The 21,521-nt window shown below is 55.2% G+C and overlaps 1 protein-coding gene across 3 annotated transcripts in view; it reads left to right on the top strand.

Annotated features, from left to right (window-relative positions):
• The window catches only part of LOC140403843 (uncharacterized), a 349,170-nt gene that overhangs the window by 488 nt on the left and 327,161 nt on the right, over positions 1 to 21,521 (top strand). The window contains exon 1 of one of the 3 annotated variants that reach the window (XM_072492026.1): positions 9,624 to 9,724. The exons of 1 other annotated variant lie outside the window; for it this stretch is intronic. The gene's annotated coding sequence lies outside the window, so the exon portion shown is untranslated. Of the gene's footprint in view, positions 1 to 9,623; positions 9,725 to 21,521 lie in introns of those variants that run through there. One more of the 3 variants, XM_072492028.1, reaches the window with a different exon arrangement.

Genomic DNA, 21,521 nt, shown 5'->3' with positions numbered 1-21,521 from the left:
TCCCACCGACTAATCTATCTGACCACTTTGGCCAGAGGACGGGAAATAGGGGCTGGTTCAGCACAGGGCTAAGTCGCTGGCTTTGAAAGCAGACCAAGGCAGGCCAGCAGCATGGTTCAATTCCCGTACCAGCCTCCCCGAACAGGCGCCGCAATGTGGCGACTAGGGGCTTTTCACAGTAACTTCATTTGAAGCCTACTTGTGACAATAAGCGATTTTCATTTTCATTTCATTTCAAATTATAGGCCGGTTAGCCTGACTTCGATCATTGGTAAGATTTTAGAGTCCATTATTAAAGATGGACTCCGCGCCCCCCCCCCCCCCCCCCCCGGCAATTCTCCGGCCCGCAATGGGCCGAGTGGTCGCCCGTTTCCAGCGGGTCCTGCCGGCGTTAATCGAAACAGGTCTGTACCGGCGGGACCTGGCTCCACAGACAGTCTGCCCGTGGGGGGGACGCGGGGGGGACTGGGGCCACCGATCTGCGGGCGGGCGGGTGCCGTGGCAGGTTGGCGTGGCGCCAAGCCCTTTCGCGCCGGCTCGCGAGGTGCCAGACACTCCGGCGCCGGCCTAGCCCCTGAAGGTGTGGAGGATGCCGCACCTTCGGGGCGGCCCGTTGCCGGGGTGGTTCACGCCGCCCCTCGGCACCGGAGAGGCCCGCCCCGCCGGTTCGCGGAGAATCCTGCCCGAGGTCGCGGAATACTTGGACGTGCACGGTAAAATAGGACTGAGTCAGCACGGCTTCGTCAAGGGGAAGTCGTGTCTGACAAATCTGTTAGAGTTCTTTGAGGAGGTAACAAGGAAGTTAGACAAAGGAGAACCAGTGGACGTGATTTATTTAGATTTCCAGAAGGCCTTTGACAAGGTGCCACATAGGAGACTGTTAAATAAGTTAAGAGCCCATGGTGTTCAGGGTAAGATCCTGGCATGGATAGAGGATTGGCTGACTGGCAGAAGGCAGAGAGTGGGGATAAAGGGGTCTTTTTCAGGATCCAGCCGGTGACGAGTGGTGTGCCTCAGGGGTCAGTGCTGGGACCACAACTTTTCACAATAAACATTAATGATCTGGAAGAAGGAACTGAAGGCACTGTTGCTAAGTTTGCAGATGATACAAAGATCTGTAGAGGGGCAGGTAGTATTGAGGAAGCAGGGGGGCTGCAGAAGGATTTGGACAAGCTCGGAGAGTGGGTAAAGAAGTGGCAGATGGAATACAACGTGGAAAAGTGTGAGGTCATGCACTTTGGAAGGAGAAATGGAGGCATAGACTATTTTCTAAATGGGGAGATGCTTAGGAAATCAGAAGGGACTTGGGAGTCCCTGTTCACGATTCTCTTAAGGTTAACGTGAAGGTTCAGTCGACAGTTAAGAAGGCAAATGCAATGTTAGCATTCATGTCAAGAGGGCTGGAATACAAGAGCAGGGATGTCCGTCCGAGGCTGTATAAGGCTCTGGTCAGACCCCATTTGGAATATTATGAGGAGTTCTGGGCTCCATATCCAAGGAAGGATGAGCTGGCCTTGGAAAGGGTCCAGAGGAGGTTCACAAGAATGATCCCTGGAATGAAGAACTTGTTGTATTGTATGAGGAGCGTTTGAGGACTCTGGGTCTGTACTTGTTGGATGGCGGAGGGATCCCATTGAAACGTACAGGATACTGCGAGGCCTGGATAGAGTGGACGTGGAGAGGACTAGAACCCGAGGACACAATCTCAGACTAAAGGGACGATCCTTTAAAACAGAGATGAGGAGGAATTTCTTCAGCCAGAGGGTGGTGGATCTGTGGAACTCTTTGCCGCAGAAGGCTGTGGAGGCCAAATCACTGAGTGTCTTTAAGACAGAGATAGATAGGTTTTTGATCAATAAGGGGATCAGGGGTTATGGGGAGAAGGCAGGAGAATGGGGATGAGAAAATGTCAGCCATGATTGAGTGGCAGAGCAGACTCGATGGGCCGAGTGGCCTAATTCTGCTCCTATGTCTTATGGTCTTAATTCCGTCCTCGCTCCTTCGTAATTCCGCGAGCTCATCGCCAGCGAGGTGCCCATTCCTCACTTGGATCTCTACCCGCCGAGTACCCATCCATCCCCTCCCAGTAAACGTTGTGTTGTCCCCTTGACTCTCTTCTTTGTGAGCTCTTCATGCAGCCCTGTCGCGGTCCATCTTCTCTCCCCCTCGGCCTTCCATTGTTCACCGTCTTCGTCCAGCTCCGTGCCTCCTCCACCTGCCATCGGGAGCCCTCCCCCCTCCCCCACATCCCCGTGCGCAGCCCTCCGCAGCCTTCCTTCCTCATTGTCCCACTTGGCTTTGGTGGATCACCGCCTCCGCCCTACTGTGTTCGATGTTCGATGTCGAGCAAGGAATCTACCAAACGACTTGACTTGTCCAAACCAGGATCTTTATTGAATCACACGGGGTAAGATCACGATCTGTTACAGAACAAGTTATCATGGAGTCACTTTGTTATCTCTGGAATTGCGACTGATCACCTGTACGTCTTACTACCTACCATCTGCTGATGGCCGGATGTGCCCCCACTTATTTATTTATTTATGTTTTTATAAATTTAGTGTACCCAATTCATTTTTTCCAATTAAGGGGCAATTCAGCGTGGCCTATCCACCTACGCTGCACATCTTTGGGTTGTGAGGGTGAGACCCGCGCAGACACGGGGAGAATCCCAGGAACCAGCTGGGTTCCAGCCAGATGCTGGGGCAGGGATTCTCCGGTATCTGGTGGGGCGAGCCGTACCAGCGGCGAGGAGCGGCGTGAACCGCTCCAGCGTCAGCCGCCTGGAATGTGCGGAATCGTCCGCACCCAGGCCGGCGCTAGAGTGGTTGGCGCTGCGCAGGACCGCCGGCGTGTTTCCTGCGCATGCGCGGGGGGGGGGTTTCTTCTCCGCGCCGGCCATGGCGGAGCTTTACACAGGCCCGCCCGCAGTCGGTGGGCCCCGATCGCAGACCAGGCCACCGTGGGGGCCCCCCCCCCCCCCCCCCCGGGGTCGGATCCCCCCCCGTGCCCCCCCCCCCCGAGGACTCAGAGCCAGGTCCCGCCGGTACGGGCCTGGTCTAATCCACGCCGGTGGGACTGGCCGAAGGCGGGCGGCCGCTCGGCCCATCGAGGACCGGAGAATCGCGGGGGGGGGGGGGGGGGGGGGGGCACTGCCACCGGCCCCCGACTGGCGCGGCGCAGTCCCCGGCCCGCCAAAAAAAACGGCGGCGGAAAATTCGGCAGCCAGCATCGGAGCGGCGGGGCGGGATTCATGGCGCCGCTCCCCGGCGATTCTCCGACCCGGCCCGGGGGGGGGGGGGGGGGGGGGGGGCGGCGGGGGGGGAGGGGGAATCCCACACTTATTCTCTGGAACAGGCGATCCGGAGCTGCTGTAGTCGATAAGTTGCGGCCGTGAGATTCAGACAGGAGGATGTCAGCGATCCTCCTGCAGGTCCATAGCCGATTGGAGGAGTCCCAGAGGCTGCGGGTGGGCACCGAGGCCAACGCTGCTCGGGTGGCGAACGCAGTGGCGAGCTTGGAGCACGAAGGCAGCACCATGAGTGTTGATGTCCAAGGTGCAGCTCAGGCACTGATGGCCTTGGCTGAGAGCCTCGACAGGGTGTCCGAGTCACTTTGGGATGTGTCTCAGATGCAGGTGGACCTTTCCGAGGCGGTGTGGTATATGTCCCAGCCTCAGGTGGGCATCGCTGAGGCGCTCCCGAGCAGGTCCCGGTCGCTGAGCACCGTTTCCCAGATGTAGGCGGACATTGGTGAGGCGATGCAGAGCATGGTCCGCCCGCATTGCTACAATTGCCAATTCTCCATTGGCAATAGCCTCCAGCTGCACTGCCAGCAGCTGCCATGGCCGGTGGGAGTGACCATCACCATAAGCTGGGACGGACAGGCAGCAGTTGGAGCTGTCCCCATGATGGGTATACACGATCCAGGGGACGCATGCCTGACATGGGGGCACAGCCCCCCCCCCCATCCCAGGGGTGATCCCCCCCCCCCCAAACGATGGCGGCCCACCTCCCGACTGAGACCCCTCCCGCCTCCCTGGGGCCTCTCCCAACCGCCCCACCCCAGGTGCATCTGGGCTGGACGCCTGATATCGAAGATGGCTACTCACCTCCTTGGACCCCCAGGCCAGCTTCACGTTGTTAAATTGGGGTATTAAACGGCGCCCGCCCGCTGGGGAGGCGGTTAGATCACGAGAGGCCGTTCGATTGGGGGTCCATCCCGTTACTGGGACGGAGATTGGTCTTAATTGGTGATCCTTGATTTCTTGGCAAGTCGCAACGGGATCCGCATCTCGCCACGGGAGCGGGCCGGTTGGACCGGAAACCGATCGGCACTCTGCGCGGTTCCCGATTTCGGCCTCTCCCGCTGTCTAACCGTCCTGCTCACTCTCTCGCCTGGCGGGATGTGGTTGATAGATCGTGCCCTTTGCTTCCTGTTTCCCAACTGGTTTTCTATCAGCCTCAATACACCACTCTCCCCCCACACACCCCCCATTAAGGAAATCTTAACATTGCATTTAGAAACAGATAAGTCAACGGGCAGGACCTGCCGTCCCTCCCACCGTCCCTCCCGCCGTCCCTCCCACCGTCCCTCCCGCCGTCCCTCCCGCCGTCCCTCCCGCCGTCCCTCCCACCGTCCCTCCCACCGTCCCTCCCACCGTCCCTCCCGCCGTCCCTCCCGCCGGCCAGGGGAGCGTGGGCCGCCAGCGAAACGGACGGTCCAAACGCCGACGGAAAATCGAGCCCAACAAGGTTTTATGAAAGGACAATCGTGCTTGAGAAATAGAGGGTTTTTGAGGATGTGACTGGCCGGGTAGATAAAGGAGAACCTGTGGATGTCGTGCACAGTAAATTAACTTCGTGTTTATCTTGGCACGCGCCCAATTGGAATTCTCCACTAACCAGAATAACCAGATGTTCTGCTAATATGAATCATCACTTTAACAACAGAAGCAATCACAAAGTTATCCGAAACGCGCACCTGTATTCTATAATTGATACACCATCAATAATACACGACGAGTGATAAACATAACTGAGGCTTTAATACACTAAACAGCAAGCCCGAGGGGAGGAGCCACAGGCGGAGCCAGCTTGGACATGCCCAGGCATGTACGATACAGTACCATGCATATAATACAATAATGTGGTTTATCACATTCACCCCCTGTTTAAAAAAAGAGTCCGGTGGGGGTGAAGTGGTCTTAAAGGTCAAGTCTGTTGGGGGCCTTGACCGTCTGCTGTGATCGCCTCAGTCCCGGCTGTGGTGTGGGTGCCGGCGTCGAGACCTGCGCGCCCGGGAGCGTGTTGTCAACTTCTTCTTCATCCAGATGTTGAGTCGGCGGAGGGGGGGGGGGGGGGGTGGCGGTGTACGGGCGGAGGTGGTGGTGCTTGTCGCCGGTGGGCCTGCGGGTGTGAGTTCGCGAGGGAGGTGGGCGGAGGTGGGGGAAGACGGTGTAGGGTGGGGGGTGGTGGTGATGGTCTCCGGGGAGCCTGCAGGAGCCAAATCCCGAAGGGAGTCCGTGTCCTGCTGCCCGTCCTGGTGTGCCACGTAGGCATATTGGGGGTTCGCATGGAGCAGCAGGACCTTCTCGACGAGGGGATCGGTTTTATGGCTCCTCGCATGCTTGCGGAGAAGGACGGTCCCCGGGACTGTCAGCCAGGATGGGAGCGAGACCCCGGAGGTGGACTTCCTGGGGAAGGCGAACATACGCTCGTGAGGAGTCTCGTTAGTAGCTGTACAGAGGAGCGACTGGATGGAGTGGAGCGCATTGGGGAGGACCTCCTGCCAGCGGGAGACTGGGAGACTTTTCGACCGTAGTAGGGCCAGAAGGATGGCCTTCCAGACCGTCGCGTTCTCCCTCTCCACCTGTCCGTTCCCCCGGGGGTTGTAGCTGGTCGTCCTGCTGGAGGTGATGCCTTTGCTGAGCAGGAACTTACGCAGCTCGTTGCTCATAAAGGAGGAGCCCCGATCGCTATGGATATAGGTGGGGAACCCGAAAAGGGTGAAAAGACTGTGCAGGGCCTTGATGACGGAGGCAGAGTCATGTCAGGGCACGGGATGGCGAAGGTGAATCTTGAGTACTCATCAACGATGTTGAGGAAGTATACGTTATGGTCAGTGGAGGGGAGGGGACCTTTGAAGTCGATGCTGAGCCGCTCAAAAGGGCGGGAGACCTTTACCAGGTGTGCTTTGTCTGGCCGATAGAAGTGCGGTTTGCACTCCGCGCAGACCTGGCAATCCCTGGTCACGGTCCTGACCTCCTCGATGGAGTAAGGCAGGTTGCGAGCCTTGATGAAGTGAAACAAACGGGTGACCCCCGGGTGACAGAGGTCATTGTGGTGGGCCCGGAGTCGGTCTACCTGTGCGCTGGCACATGTACCGCGGGATAGGGCATCTGGGGGCTCATTGAGCTTCCCGGGTCGATACAAGATATCGTAGCTGTAGGTGGAGAGCTCGATCCTCCACCTCAAAATCTTGTCATTCTTAATCTTGCCGAGCTGTGTGTTATTGAACATGAAGGCAACCGACCGTTGGTCAGTGAGGAGAGTGAATCGCCTGGCGGCCAGGTAATGCCTCCAATGTCTCACAGCTTCTACAATGGCTTGGGCTTTTCGCCGGAGGAGTGTCGAATCTCGGAGGCCTGGAGGTTACGGGAGAAGAAAGCCACAGGCCTGCCCATCTGGTTGAGTGTGGCGGCCAGAGCAAAGTCCGACACATCACTCTCCACCTGGAGCGGAATGGACTCGTCCACATCATGCATCGCGGCTTTGGCAATACCTGCCTTGATGCGATTGAAGGCCAGTCGGGCCTCAGCCGTCAGGGGAAAAACGGTGGATTTGATCAGGGGACGGGCCTTGTCCGCATAGTTGGGGACCCACTGGACGTAGTAAGAGAAAAGCCCCAGGCATCTCTTCAGGGCCTTGGGGCAGTGGGGGAGGGGGAGTTCCAGAAGGGGGCACATGCGGTCGGGGTCGGGCCCTAGGACTCCGTGTTCCACGACGTAGCCGAGGATGGCCAGGCGGGTTGTGCGAATGACGCATTTCTCTCTATTATAAGTGAGGTTCAGAGGTTTCGCGGTGTGGAGGAAGCGCCAGAGGTTCTCGTCATGGTCCTGCTGGCCACAGCCGCAGATGGTGACGTTGTCTAGGTACGGGAACGTGGCCCGCAGCCCGTACTGGTCAACCATTCGGTCCATTTCCCTTTGGAAGACCGAGACCCTGTTGGTGACGCCGAAGGGAACCCAGAGGAAGTGATAGAGGCGGCCATCTGCCTCGAAGGCAGTGTATTGGCGGTCCTCCGGGCGGATAGGGAGCTGGTGGTACCCGGACTTCAAGTCGACTGTAGAGAAGACTCGATACTGCGCAATCTGATTGACCATGTCAGATATGCGGGGGAGGGGGTACGCATCGAGCTGCGTGTACCCTGGCTGTAATCGATGACCATCCGGTGCTTCTCCCCAGTCTTGACAACCACCACTTGGGCTCTCCAGGGGCTGTTACTAGCCTCAATGATCCCCTCTCGCAAGAGTCGCTGGTCTTCCGACCTGATGAAGGCCCTGTTCTGGGCACTGTAGCATCTGCTTTTGGTAGCGACAGGCTTACAGTCCGGGGTGATGTTTGCGAAGAGGGAGGGTGGGGCGACCTTAAGGGTCGCGAGGCTACAGACGGTGAGGGGGGGGAACTTTAAGGTAAGGCTCTGGAGGTGGCACTGGAAGTCGAGCCCCAGTAATAGGGCAGCGCAGAGATGTGGGAGGACGTAGAGCCTAAAGTTGGTGTACTCTACGCCTTGCACAGTGAGAGTCGCGACACAGTACCCCCGGATTTCTACTGCGTGGGATCCGGAAGCCAGGGAGATTTTCTGGGTCGCGGGTAGGATTGGGAGGGAGCAGCACCTCACCGTATCTGGGTGAATGAAGCTGTCTGTGCTCCCGGAGTCGAAAACACAGGCCATCTCGTGCCCGTTGATCCAGACGGTCATCGTGGACTTCGCGAGGTGGTGTGGCCGGGACTGGTCGAGCGTGACGGAGGCGAGTGTCGGAAGGCGGTCGGTAGGCCGGTCGGAGGTAGCGGCGGCCAGCGTACGGTCGGGTGAGCTGGGCTCCCAGAAGCCTGCGAAGTGGTCCCAAAATGGTGGCCCCCATGAGTCGCACGTGGCGGGTGAAATTAAAGATGGCGGCGCCCACGGGTCGCACATGGCGGGTGAAATTAAAGATGGCGGCGCCCACGGGTCGCACATGGCGGGTGAAATTAAAGATGGCGGCGCCCACGGGTCGCACATGGCGGGTGAGGTGCAAGATGACATCCAAGATGGCGGCCCCCGTGGATCGCATGTGTCGGCTGAAGTTAAAGATGGCGGCGCCCATGGGTCGCACATGGCGGGTGGCGTGGCAGCTGGGGGTGGCCCTGACAGGCAGCAGGCAGCGCTGCTGGGCCTAGAAGATTTAGGGGGGTCGGGCCTGGCAGGCTTTTGCGAAGTGGCCCTTCTTCACACAGCCGTTACAGGTTGCGTTCCGTGCCGGGCAGCGTTGTCGGGGGTGGTTACTCTGGCCACAGAAGTAGCACCTCGGGCCTCCGGCGTTGGTGGGCCACTGTGCGGCGTAGATTGATGGCTGCGCCCATGAGGCCCACGAGGGTGCCGCGCGGTCGGAGGTGTAGGCCCCCATGTTCTGGGAGGCCACCTCCAGTGAGTTGGAGAGTTGTACTGTCTCTGGGAGGCCGGGTGTCCCCCCTTCTAATAATCGCTGGCGGATATAGTTCGAGTGCATGCCGGCGACATAGGCGTCCCTGGTCAGCAGCTCCGCGTGCTGGGTAGCCGATATCGCCCGACAGTTGCAGTTCCGGCAGAGGATGCGCAAGGCACGCAGGAATTCCGCGAGTGATTCCCCAGGGCGTTGGCGTCTCGTGGCGAGGAGGTGCCCGGCATATACCTGTTAATGGATTTCACGTAATGTCCTTTTAGCAGCGTTATTGCCTCCGCGTACGAGGGGGTGTCCCTGGTGAGGCCCACCCGTGCGTGGAGGACCTGCTTCTTCTGGAGGTCTGTGAAATCTGCGTTGAAGGATGCGAGGTACGCTTCGAAGCAGCTTAGCCAGTGTTCAAACGTTTCTGTAGCGCCGGCTGCCTGTGGGTCTAGTTGCAAGCGATCGGCCTTGAGTGAGGAGTTCATCTTGAGTGAAGAGTCCATCTTTAGAAATTTAGTGCAGTAAATTAATACACCATCAATAATACACGACGAGTGATGAACGTAACTGAGGCTTTAATACACTAAACAGCAAGCTCGAGGGGAGGAGCCATGCAATCGATCAGTCCGCAAGATCAGGGCTCTTGGAGTTGGGGGCGACTGGGTTCGCGTGGTGAGGGGGGAGGTTGGGGGGGGGGGGGGGGCAGTTTTTTTTCGATCTCGTGAATTTGAATTGAGGCAAACGAAGACTGTGACTTGCGATCCTTTTTCACACCCTGCCGGTTGTCCTGCTCATCATCTTCATCAGAACCATTATGATGTCACGATGTCCTCATTGCCAGCTGGTGGTAGCATCAGTTTGAGCAGCTGCCTGCAAGCCAGCACTGACTGCCGCCTGGGCACCGGAACGTAGAATGTGCCGATTGTGAGACTGACACCAGGAGAGGGTTCAGCAGGCCTCTGCGATCGCCTGACGCGGCCCCGGTCAATGCTGGCAGCCCCGGATCAGCGGCGGCCATCCTTCAGGACAACTCCAAAGGTAATTTCTGGCTTGACGTCGGCGGCGCCTCGGGGCGACCGAAGGGGGCTTGGCGAAGGAGCAGAGGAGACCCCCGCTGAAACCGTGTCGGAGAAACCGGGGGGTTGTTGTCCTCGGAGCAGGGAAGGCTGGGAGGAGACTTAAGAGGGACGTTCAAAACGATGGAGGGATTTGGTTGAGTACGTGGTTCGACTGGCAAGAGGGCTGTTAACGAGGGCACAGATTTGAGATAATTGGCAAACTAAACCTGCCTTAACTAAAACCGTCTGCATTTACGGAGTCCGTATCCTTCCATTCCCACCCTATTCATAATAACAATAATAATGGCGGTGAAAGCAGTGCCGGCTTTGGAATTATGCTCTCCACACTAATGTCTATATGTTTACATCAGTAAAAGTAATGATCTGGTCTCAGTATCAAATACTCCCAGGTCAACAAGAACTCAGGGTTAGATACAGAGGAAATTTCACCCACCACTGTCCCCATCAAACACTCCCAGGGCAGGCACAGCACGAGGTTAGATACAGAGTAAAGCTCCCTCTACACTGTCCCCATCAAACACCCCCAGGACAGGTACAGCACGGGGTTAGATACAGAGTAAAGCTCCCTCTACACTGTCCCCATCAAACACTCCCAGGGCAGGTACAGCACGGGGTTAGATACAGAGGAAATTTCACCCTCCACTGTCCCCATCAAACACTCCCAGGGCAGGTACAGCACGGGGTTAGATACAGAGTAAAGCTCCCTCTACACTGTCCCCATCAAACACTCCCAGGGCAGGTACAGCACGGGGTTAGATACAGAGTAAAGCTCTCTCTACACTGTCCCCATCAAACACTCCCAGGGCAGGTACAGCACGGGGTTAGATACAGAGTAAAGCTCCCTCTACACTGTCCCCATCAAACACTCCCAGGGCAGGTACAGCACGGGGTTAGATACAGAGTAAAGCTCTCTCTACACTGTCCCCATCAAACACCCCCAGGACAGGTACAGCACGGAGTTAGATACAGAGTAAAGCTCCCTCTACACTGTCCCCATCAAACACTCCCAGGGCAGGTACAGCACAGGGTTAGATACAGAGTAAAGCTCCCTCAACACTGTCCCCATCAAACACTCCCAGGACAGGTACAGCACGGGGTTGGATACAGAGTAAAGCTCCCTCTACACTGTCCCCATCAAACACTCCCAGGGCAGGTGCAGCACGGGGTTAGATACAGAGTAAAGCTCCCTCTACACTGTCCCCATCAAACACACACAGGACTGGTACAGCACGGGGTTAGATACAGAGTACAGCTCCCTCTACACTGTCCCCATCAAACACTCCCAGGGCAGGTGCAGCACGGGGTTAGATACAGAGTAAAGCTCCCTCTACACTGTCCCCATCAAACACTCCCAGGACTGGTACAGCACGGGGTTAGATACAGAGTAAAGCTCTCTCTACACTGTCCCCATCAAACACACCCAGGACTGGTACAGCACGGGGTTGGATACAGAGTAAAGCTCCCTCTACACTGTCCCCATCAAACACTCCCAGGGCAGGTACAGCACGGGGTTAGATACAGAGTGAAGCTCCCTCTACACTGTCCCCATCAAACACTCCCAGGACAGGTACAGCATGGGGTTAGATACAGAGTAAAGCTCCCTCTACACTGTCCCCATCAAACACTCCCAGGACATGTACAGCATGCGGTTAGATACAGAGTAAAGCTCCCCTACACTGTCCCCATCAAACACTCCCAGGGCAGGTGCAGCACGGCGTTAGATACAGAGTAAAGCTCCCTCTACACTGTCCCCATCAAACACTCCCAGGACAGGTACTGCACGGGGTTAGATACAGAGTAAAGCTCCCTCTACACTGTCCCCATCAAACTCTCCCAGGACAGGTACAGCACGGGGTTAGATACAGAGTAAAGCTCCCTCTACACTGTCCCCATCAAACTCTCCCAGGCCAGGTACAGCACGGGGTTAGATACAGAGTAAAGCTCCCTCTACACTGTCCCCATCAAACACTCCCAGGACAGGTACAGCACGGGGTTAGATACAGAGTAATGCTCCCTCTACACTGTCCCCAACAAACACTCCCAGGACAGGTACAGCACGGGGTTAGATACAGAGTAAAGCTCCCTCTACACTACCCCCATCAAACACACCCAGGACAGGTACATCACGGGGTTGGATACAGAGTAAAGCTCCCTCTACACTGTCCCCATCAAACACTCCCAGGGCAGGTGCAGCACGGGGTTAGATACAGAGTAAAGCTCCCTCTACACTGTCCCCATCAAACACACACAGGACTGGTACAGCACGGGGTTAGATACAGAGTAAAGCTCCCTCTACACTGTCCCCATCAAACACTCCCAGGATAGGTTTAGCACGGGGTTAGATACAGAGTAAAGCTCCCTCTACACTGTCCCCATCAAACACTCCCAGGACTGGTACAGCACGGGGTTAGATACAGAGTAAAGCTCTCTCTAAACTGTCCCCATCAAACACACCCAGGACTGGTACAGCACGGGGTTGGATACAGAGTAAAGCTCCCTCTACACTGTCCCCATCAAACACTCCCAGGGCAGGTACAGCACGGGGTTAGATACAGAGTGAAGCTCCCTCTACACTGTCCCCATCAAACACTCCCAGGACAGGTACAGCATGGGGTTAGATACAGAGTAAAGCTCCCTCTACACTGTCCCCATCAAACACTCCCAGGACAGGTACAGCATGCGGTTAGATACAGAGTAAAGCTCCCTCTACACTGTCCCCAACAAACACTCCCAGGGCAGGTGCAGCACGGCGTTAGATACAGAGTAAAGCTCCCTCTACACTGTCCCCATCAAACACTCCCAGGACTGGTACAGCACGGGGTTAGATACAGAGTAAAGCCCCCTCTACACTGTCCCCATCAAGCACTCCCAGGACAGGTGCAGCACGGGGTTAGATACAGAGTAAAGCTCCCTCTACATGTCCCCATCAAACTCTCCCAGGACAGGTACAGCACGGGGTTAGATACAGAGTGAAGCTCCCTCTACACTGTCCCCATCAAACACTCCCAGGACAGGTACAGCATGGGGTTAGATACAGAGTAAAGCTCCCTCTACACTGTCCCCATCAAACACTCCCAGGACAGGTACAGCATGCGGTTAGATACAGAGTAAAGCTCCCTCTACACTGTCCCCAACAAACACTCCCAGGGCAGGTGCAGCACGGCGTTAGATACAGAGTAAAGCTCCCTCTACACTGTCCCCATCAAACACTCCCAGGACAGGTACAGCACGGGGTTAGATACAGAGTAAAGCCCCCTCTACACTGTCCCCATCAAGCACTCCCAGGACAGGTGCAGCACGGGGTTAGATACAGAGTAAAGTTCCCTCTACATGTCCCCATCAAACTCTCCCAGGACAGGTACAGCACAGGGTTACATACAGCGTAAAGCACCCGCTACACTGTCCCCATCAAGCACTCCCAGGACAGGTATTGCACGGGGTTAGATACAGAGTAAAGCTCCCTCTACACTGTCCCCATCAAACTCTCCCAGGACAGGTACAGCACGGGGTTAGATACAGAGTAAAGCTCCCTCTACACTGTCTCCATCAAACTCTCCCAGGACAGGTACAGCACGGGGTTAGATACAGAGTAAAGCTCCCTCTACATGTCCCCATCAAACAGTCCCAGGACAGGTACAGCACGGGGTTAGGTACAGAGTAAAGCTCCCTCAACACTGTCCCCATCAAACACACCCAGGACTGGTACAGCACGGGGTTAGATACAGAGTAAAGCTCCCTCTACACTGTCCCCATCAAACACTCCCAGGGCAGGTGCAGCACCGGGTTAGATACAGAGTGAAGCTCCCTCTACACTGTCCCCATCAAACACTCCCAGGACAGGTACAGCATGGGGTTAGTTACAGAGTAAAGCTCCCTCTACACTGTCCCCATCAAACACTCCCAGGACAGGTACAGCATGGGATTAGATACAGAGTAAAGCTCCCTCTACACTGTCCCCATCAAACACTCCCAGGGCAGGTACAGCACGGCGTTAGATACAGAGTAAAGCTCCCTCTACACTGTCCCCATCAAACACTCCGAGGACTGGTACAGCACGGGGTTAGATACAGAGTAAAGCCCCCTCTACACTGTCCCCATCAAGCACTCCCAGGACAGGTACTGCACGGGGTTAGATACAGAGTAAAGCTCCCTCTACACTGTCCCCATCAAACTCTCCCAGGACAGGTACAGCACGGGGTTAGATACAGAGTAAAGCTCACTCTACACTGTCCCCAACAAACACTCCCAGGGCAGGTACAGCACGGGGTTAGATACAGAGTGAAGCTCCCTCTACACTGTCCCCATCAAACACTCCCAGGACAGGTACAGCATGGGGTTAGATACAGAGTAAAGCTCCCTCTACACTGTCCCCATCAAACACTCCCAGGGCCGGTACAGCACGGGGTTAGATACAGAGTAAAGCTCCCTCTACGTGTCCCCATCAAACACTCCCAGGACTGGTGCAGCACGGGGTTAGATACAGAGTAAAGTCCCCTCTACACTGTCCCCATCAAACACTCCCAGGACAGGTGCAGCACGGGGTTACATACAGCGTAAAGCTCCCTCTACACTGTCCCCATCAAACACTCCCTGGACAGGTACAGCACGGGGTTAGATACAGAGTAAAGCTCTCTCTACACTGTCCCCTTCAAACACACCCAGGACTGGTACAGCACGGGGTTAGATGCAGAGTAAAGCTCCCTCTACACTGTCCCCATCAAACACACCCAGGTCTGGTACAGCACGGGATTAGATACAGAGTAAAGATCCCTCTACACTGTCCCCATCAAACACTCCCAGGACAGGTACAGCACGGGGTTAGATACAGAGTGAAGCTCCCTCTACACTGTCCCCATCAAACACTCCCAGGACAGTTACAGCATGGGGTTAGATACAGAGTAAAGCTCCCTCGACACTGTCCCCATCAAACACTCCCAGGACACGTGCAGCACGGGGTTGGATACAGAGTAAAGCTCCCTCTACACTGTCCCCATCAAACACTCCCAGGGCAGGTACAGCACGGGGTTAGATACAGAGTGAAGCTCCCTCTACACTGTCCCCATCAAACACTCCCAGGACAGGTACAGCATGGGGTTAGATACAGAGTAAAGCTCCCTCTACACTGTCCCCATCAAACACTCCCAGGACAGGTACAGCATGCGGTTAGATACAGAGTAAAGCTCCCTCTACACTGTCCCCAACAAACACTCCCAGGGCAGGTGCAGCACGGCGTTAGATACAGAGTAAAGCTCCCTCTACACTGTCCCCATCAAACACTCCCAGGACTGGTACAGCACGGGGTTAGATACAGAGTAAAGCCCCCTCTACACTGTCCCCATCAAGCACTCCCAGGACAGGTGCAGCACGGGGTTAGATACAGAGTAAAGCTCCCTCTACATGTCCCCATCAAACTCTCCCAGGACAGGTACAGCACGGGGTTAGATACAGAGTGAAGCTCCCTCTACACTGTCCCCATCAAACACTCCCAGGACAGGTACAGCATGGGGTTAGATACAGAGTAAAGCTCCCTCTACACTGTCCCCATCAAACACTCCCAGGACAGGTACAGCATGCGGTTAGATACAGAGTAAAGCTCCCTCTACACTGTCCCCAACAAACACTCCCAGGGCAGGTGCAGCACGGCGTTAGATACAGAGTAAAGCTCCCTCTACACTGTCCCCATCAAACACTCCCAGGACAGGTACAGCACGGGGTTAGATACAGAGTAAAGCCCCCTCTACACTGTCCCCATCAAGCACTCCCAGGACAGGTGCAGCACGGGGTTAGATACAGAGTAAAGTTCCCTCTACATGTCCCCATCAAACTCTCCCAGGACAGGTACAGCACAGGGTTACATACAGCGTAAAGCACCCGCTACACTGTCCCCATCAAGCACTCCCAGGACAGGTATTGCACGGGGTTAGATACAGAGTAAAGCTCCCTCTACACTGTCCCCATCAAACTCTCCCAGGACAGGTACAGCACGGGGTTAGATACAGAGTAAAGCTCCCTCTACACTGTCTCCATCAAACTCTCCCAGGACAGGTACAGCACGGGGTTAGATACAGAGTAAAGCTCCCTCTACATGTCCCCATCAAACAGTCCCAGGACAGGTACAGCACGGGGTTAGGTACAGAGTAAAGCTCCCTCAACACTGTCCCCATCAAACACACCCAGGACTGGTACAGCACGGGGTTAGATACAGAGTAAAGCTCCCTCTACACTGTCCCCATCAAACTCTCCCAGGACAGGTACAGCACGGGGTTAGATACAGAGTAAAGCTCACTCTACACTGTCCCCAACAAACACTCCCAGGGCAGGTACAGCACGGGGTTAGATACAGAGTGAAGCTCCCTCTACACTGTCCCCATCAAACACTCCCAGGACAGGTACAGCATGGGGTTAGATACAGAGTAAAGCTCCCTCTACACTGTCCCCATCAAACACTCCCAGGGCCGGTACAGCACGGGGTTAGATACAGAGTAAAGCTCCCTCTACGTGTCCCCATCAAACACTCTCAGGACTGGTGCAGCACGGGGTTAGATACAGAGTAAAGTCCCCTCTACACTGTCCCCATCAAACACTCCCAGGACAGGTGCAGCACGGGGTTACATACAGCGTAAAGCTCCCTCTACACTGTCCCCATCAAACACTCCCTGGACAGGTACAGCACGGGGTTAGATACAGAGTAAAGCTCTCTCTACACTGTCCCCTTCAAACACACCCAGGACTGGTACAGCACGGGGTTAGATGCAGAGTAAAGCTCCCTCTACACTGTCCCCATCAAACACACCCAGGTCTGGTACAGCACGGGATTAGATACAGAGTAAAGATCCCTCTACACTGTCCCCATCAAACACTCCCAGGACAGGTACAGCACGGGGTTAGATACAGAGTGAAGCTCCCTCTACACTGTCCCCATCAAACACTCCCAGGACAGTTACAGCATGGGGTTAGATACAGAGTAAAGCTCCCTCGACACTGTCCCCATCAAACACTCCCAGGACAGGTGCAGCACGGGGTTGGATACAGAGTAAAGCTCCCTCTACACTGTCCCCATCAAACACTCCCAGGGCAGGTACAGCACGGGGTTAGATACAGAGTGAAGCTCCCTCTACACTGTCCCCATCAAACACTCCCAGGACAGGTACAGCATGGGGTTAGATACAGAGTAAAGCTCCCTCTACACTGTCCCCATCAAACACTCCCAGGACAGGTACAGCATGCGGTTAGATACAGAGTAAAGCTCCCTCTACACTGTCCCCAACAAACACTCCCAGGGCAGGTGCAGCACGGCGTTAGATACAGAGTAAAGCTCCCTCTACACTGTCCCCATCAAACACTCCCAGGACTGGTACAGCACGGGGTTAGATACAGAGTAAAGCCCCCTCTACACTGTCCCCATCAAGCACTCCCAGGACAGGTGCAGCACGGGGTTAGATACAGAGTAAAGCTCCCTCTACATGTCCCCATCAAACTCTCCCAGGACAGGTACAGCACGGGGTTAGATACAGAGTGAAGCTCCCTCTACACTGTCCCCATCAAACACTCCCAGGACAGGTACAGCATGGGGTTAGATACAGAGTAAAGCTCCCTCTACACTGTCCCCATCAAACACTCCCAGGACAGGTACAGCATGCGGTTAGATACAGAGTAAAGCTCCCTCTACACTGTCCCCATCAAACTCTCCCAGGCCAGGTACAGCACGGGGTTAGATACAGAGTAAAGCTCCCTCTACACTGTCCCCATCAAACACTCCCAGGACAGGTACAGCACGGGGTTAGATACAGAGTAATGCTCCCTCTACACTGTCCCCAACAAACACTCCCAGGACAGGTACAGCACGGGGTTAGATACAGAGTAAAGCTCCCTCTACACTACCCCCATCAAACACACCCAGGACAGGTACATCACGGGGTTGGATACAGAGTAAAGCTCCCTCTACACTGTCCCCATCAAACACTCCCAGGGCAGGTGCAGCACGGGGTTAGATACAGAGTAAAGCTCCCTCTACACTGTCCCCATCAAACACACACAGGACTGGTACAGCACGGGGTTAGATACAGAGTAAAGCTCCCTCTACACTGTCCCCATCAAACACTCCCAGGATAGGTTTAGCACGGGGTTAGATACAGAGTAAAGCTCCCTCTACACTGTCCCCATCAAACACTCCCAGGACTGGTACAGCACGGGGTTAGATACAGAGTAAAGCTCTCTCTAAACTGTCCCCATCAAACACACCCAGGACTGGTACAGCACGGGGTTGGATACAGAGTAAAGCTCCCTCTACACTGTCCCCATCAAACACTCCCAGGGCAGGTACAGCACGGGGTTAGATACAGAGTGAAGCTCCCTCTACACTGTCCCCATCAAACACTCCCAGGACAGGTACAGCATGGGGTTAGATACAGAGTAAAGCTCCCTCTACACTGTCCCCATCAAACACTCCCAGGACAGGTACAGCATGCGGTTAGATACAGAGTAAAGCTCCCTCTACACTGTCCCCAACAAACACTCCCAGGGCAGGTGCAGCACGGCGTTAGATACAGAGTAAAGCTCCCTCTACACTGTCCCCATCAAACACTCCCAGGACTGGTACAGCACGGGGTTAGATACAGAGTAAAGCCCCCTCTACACTGTCCCCATCAAGCACTCCCAGGACAGGTGCAGCACGGGGTTAGATACAGAGTAAAGCTCCCTCTACATGTCCCCATCAAACTCTCCCAGGACAGGTACAGCACGGGGTTAGATACAGAGTGAAGCTCCCTCTACACTGTCCCCATCAAACACTCCCAGGACAGGTACAGCATGGGGTTAGATACAGAGTAAAGCTCCCTCTACACTGTCCCCATCAAACACTCCCAGGACAGGTACAGCATGCGGTTAGATACAGAGTAAAGCTCCCTCTACACTGTCCCCAACAAACACTCCCAGGGCAGGTGCAGCACGGCGTTAGATACAGAGTAAAGCTCCCTCTACACTGTCCCCATCAAACACTCCCAGGACAGGTACAGCACGGGGTTAGATACAGAGTAAAGCCCCCTCTACACTGTCCCCATCAAGCACTCCCAGGACAGGTGCAGCACGGGGTTAGATACAGAGTAAAGTTCCCTCTACATGTCCCCATCAAACTCTCCCAGGACAGGTACAGCACAGGGTTACATACAGCGTAAAGCACCCGCTACACTGTCCCCATCAAGCACTCCCAGGACAGGTATTGCACGGGGTTAGATACAGAGTAAAGCTCCCTCTACACTGTCCCCATCAAACTCTCCCAGGACAGGTACAGCACGGGGTTAGATACAGAGTAAAGCTCCCTCTACACTGTCTCCATCAAACTCTCCCAGGACAGGTACAGCACGGGGTTAGATACAGAGTAAAGCTCCCTCTACATGTCCCCATCAAACAGTCCCAGGACAGGTACAGCACGGGGTTAGGTACAGAGTAAAGCTCCCTCAACACTGTCCCCATCAAACACACCCAGGACTGGTACAGCACGGGGTTAGATACAGAGTAAAGCTCCCTCTACACTGTCCCCATCAAACACTCCCAGGGCAGGTGCAGCACCGGGTTAGATACAGAGTGAAGCTCCCTCTACACTGTCCCCATCAAACACTCCCAGGACAGGTACAGCATGGGGTTAGTTACAGAGTAAAGCTCCCTCTACACTGTCCCCATCAAACACTCCCAGGACAGGTACAGCATGGGATTAGATACAGAGTAAAGCTCCCTCTACACTGTCCCCATCAAACACTCCCAGGGCAGGTACAGCACGGCGTTAGATACAGAGTAAAGCTCCCTCTACACTGTCCCCATCAAACACTCCGAGGACTGGTACAGCACGGGGTTAGATACAGAGTAAAGCCCCCTCTACACTGTCCCCATCAAGCACTCCCAGGACAGGTACTGCACGGGGTTAGATACAGAGTAAAGCTCCCTCTACACTGTCCCCATCAAACTCTCCCAGGACAGGTACAGCACGGGGTTAGATACAGAGTAAAGCTCACTCTACACTGTCCCCAACAAACACTCCCAGGGCAGGTACAGCACGGGGTTAGATACAGAGTGAAGCTCCCTCTACACTGTCCCCATCAAACACTCCCAGGACAGGTACAGCATGGGGTTAGATACAGAGTAAAGCTCCCTCTACACTGTCCCCATCAAACACTCCCAGGGCCGGTACAGCACGGGGTTAGATACAGAGTAAAGCTCCCTCTACGTGTCCCCATCAAACACTCCCAGGACTGGTGCAGCACGGGGTTAGATACAGAGTAAAGTCCCCTCTACACTGTCCCCATCAAACACTCCCAGGACAGGTGCAGCACGGGGTTACATACAGCGTAAAGCTCCCTCTACACTGTCCCCATCAAACACTCCCTGGACAGGTACAGCACGGGGTTAGATACAGAGTAAAGCTCTCTCTACACTGTCCCCTTCAAACACACCCAGGACTGGTACAGCACGGGGTTAGATGCAGAGTAAAGCTCCCTCTACACTGTCCCCATCAAACACACCCAGGTCTGGTACAGCACGGGATTAGATACAGAGTAAAGATCCCTCTACACTGTCCCCATCAAACACTCCCAGGACAGGTACAGCACGGGGTTAGATACAGAGTGAAGCTCCCTCTACACTGTCCCCATCAAACACTCCCAGGACAGTTACAGCATGGGGTTAGATACAGAGTAAAGCTCCCTCGACACTGTCCCCATCAAACACTCCCAGGACAGGTGCAGCACGGGGTTGGATACAGAGTAAAGCTCCCTCTACACTGTCCCCATCAAACACTCCCAGGGCAGGTACAGCACGGGGTTAGATACAGAGTGAAGCTCCCTCTACACTGTCCCCATCAAACACTCCCAGGACAGGTACAGCATGGGGTTAGATACAGAGTAAAGCTCCCTCTACACTGTCCCCATCAAACACTCCCAGGACAGGTACAGCATGCGGTTAGATACAGAGTAAAGCTCCCTCTACACTGTCCCCAACAAACACTCCCAGGGCAGGTGCAGCACGGCGTTAGATACAGAGTAAAGCTCCCTCTACACTGTCCCCATCAAACACTCCCAGGACTGGTACAGCACGGGGTTAGATACAGAGTAAAGCCCCCTCTACACTGTCCCCATCAAGCACTCCCAGGACAGGTGCAGCACGGGGTTAGATACAGAGTAAAGCTCCCTCTACATGTCCCCATCAAACTCTCCCAGGACAGGTACAGCACGGGGTTAGATACAGAGTGAAGCTCCCTCTACACTGTCCCCATCAAACACTCCCAGGACAGGTACAGCATGGGGTTAGATACAGAGTAAAGCTCCCTCTACACTGTCCCCATCAAACACTCCCAGGACAGGTACAGCATGCGGTTAGATACAGAGTAAAGCTCCCTCTACACTGTCCCCAACAAACACTCCCAGGGCAGGTGCAGCACGGCGTTAGATACAGAGTAAAGCTCCCTCTACACTGTCCCCATCAAACACTCCCAGGACAGGTACAGCACGGGGTTAGATACAGAGTAAAGCCCCCTCTACACTGTCCCCATCAAGCACTCCCAGGACAGGTGCAGCACGGGGTTAGATACAGAGTAAAGTTCCCTCTACATGTCCCCATCAAACTCTCCCAGGACAGGTACAGCACAGGGTTACATACAGCGTAAAGCACCCGCTACACTGTCCCCATCAAGCACTCCCAGGACAGGTATTGCACGGGGTTAGATACAGAGTAAAGCTCCCTCTACACTGTCCCCATCAAACTCTCCC

Source organism: Scyliorhinus torazame, chromosome 29, assembly GCF_047496885.1.
Source record: "Scyliorhinus torazame isolate Kashiwa2021f chromosome 29, sScyTor2.1, whole genome shotgun sequence".
Lineage (NCBI taxonomy): Eukaryota > Metazoa > Chordata > Chondrichthyes > Carcharhiniformes > Scyliorhinidae > Scyliorhinus > Scyliorhinus torazame.
This window is presented reverse-complemented; position numbering and strand designations above follow the sequence as displayed.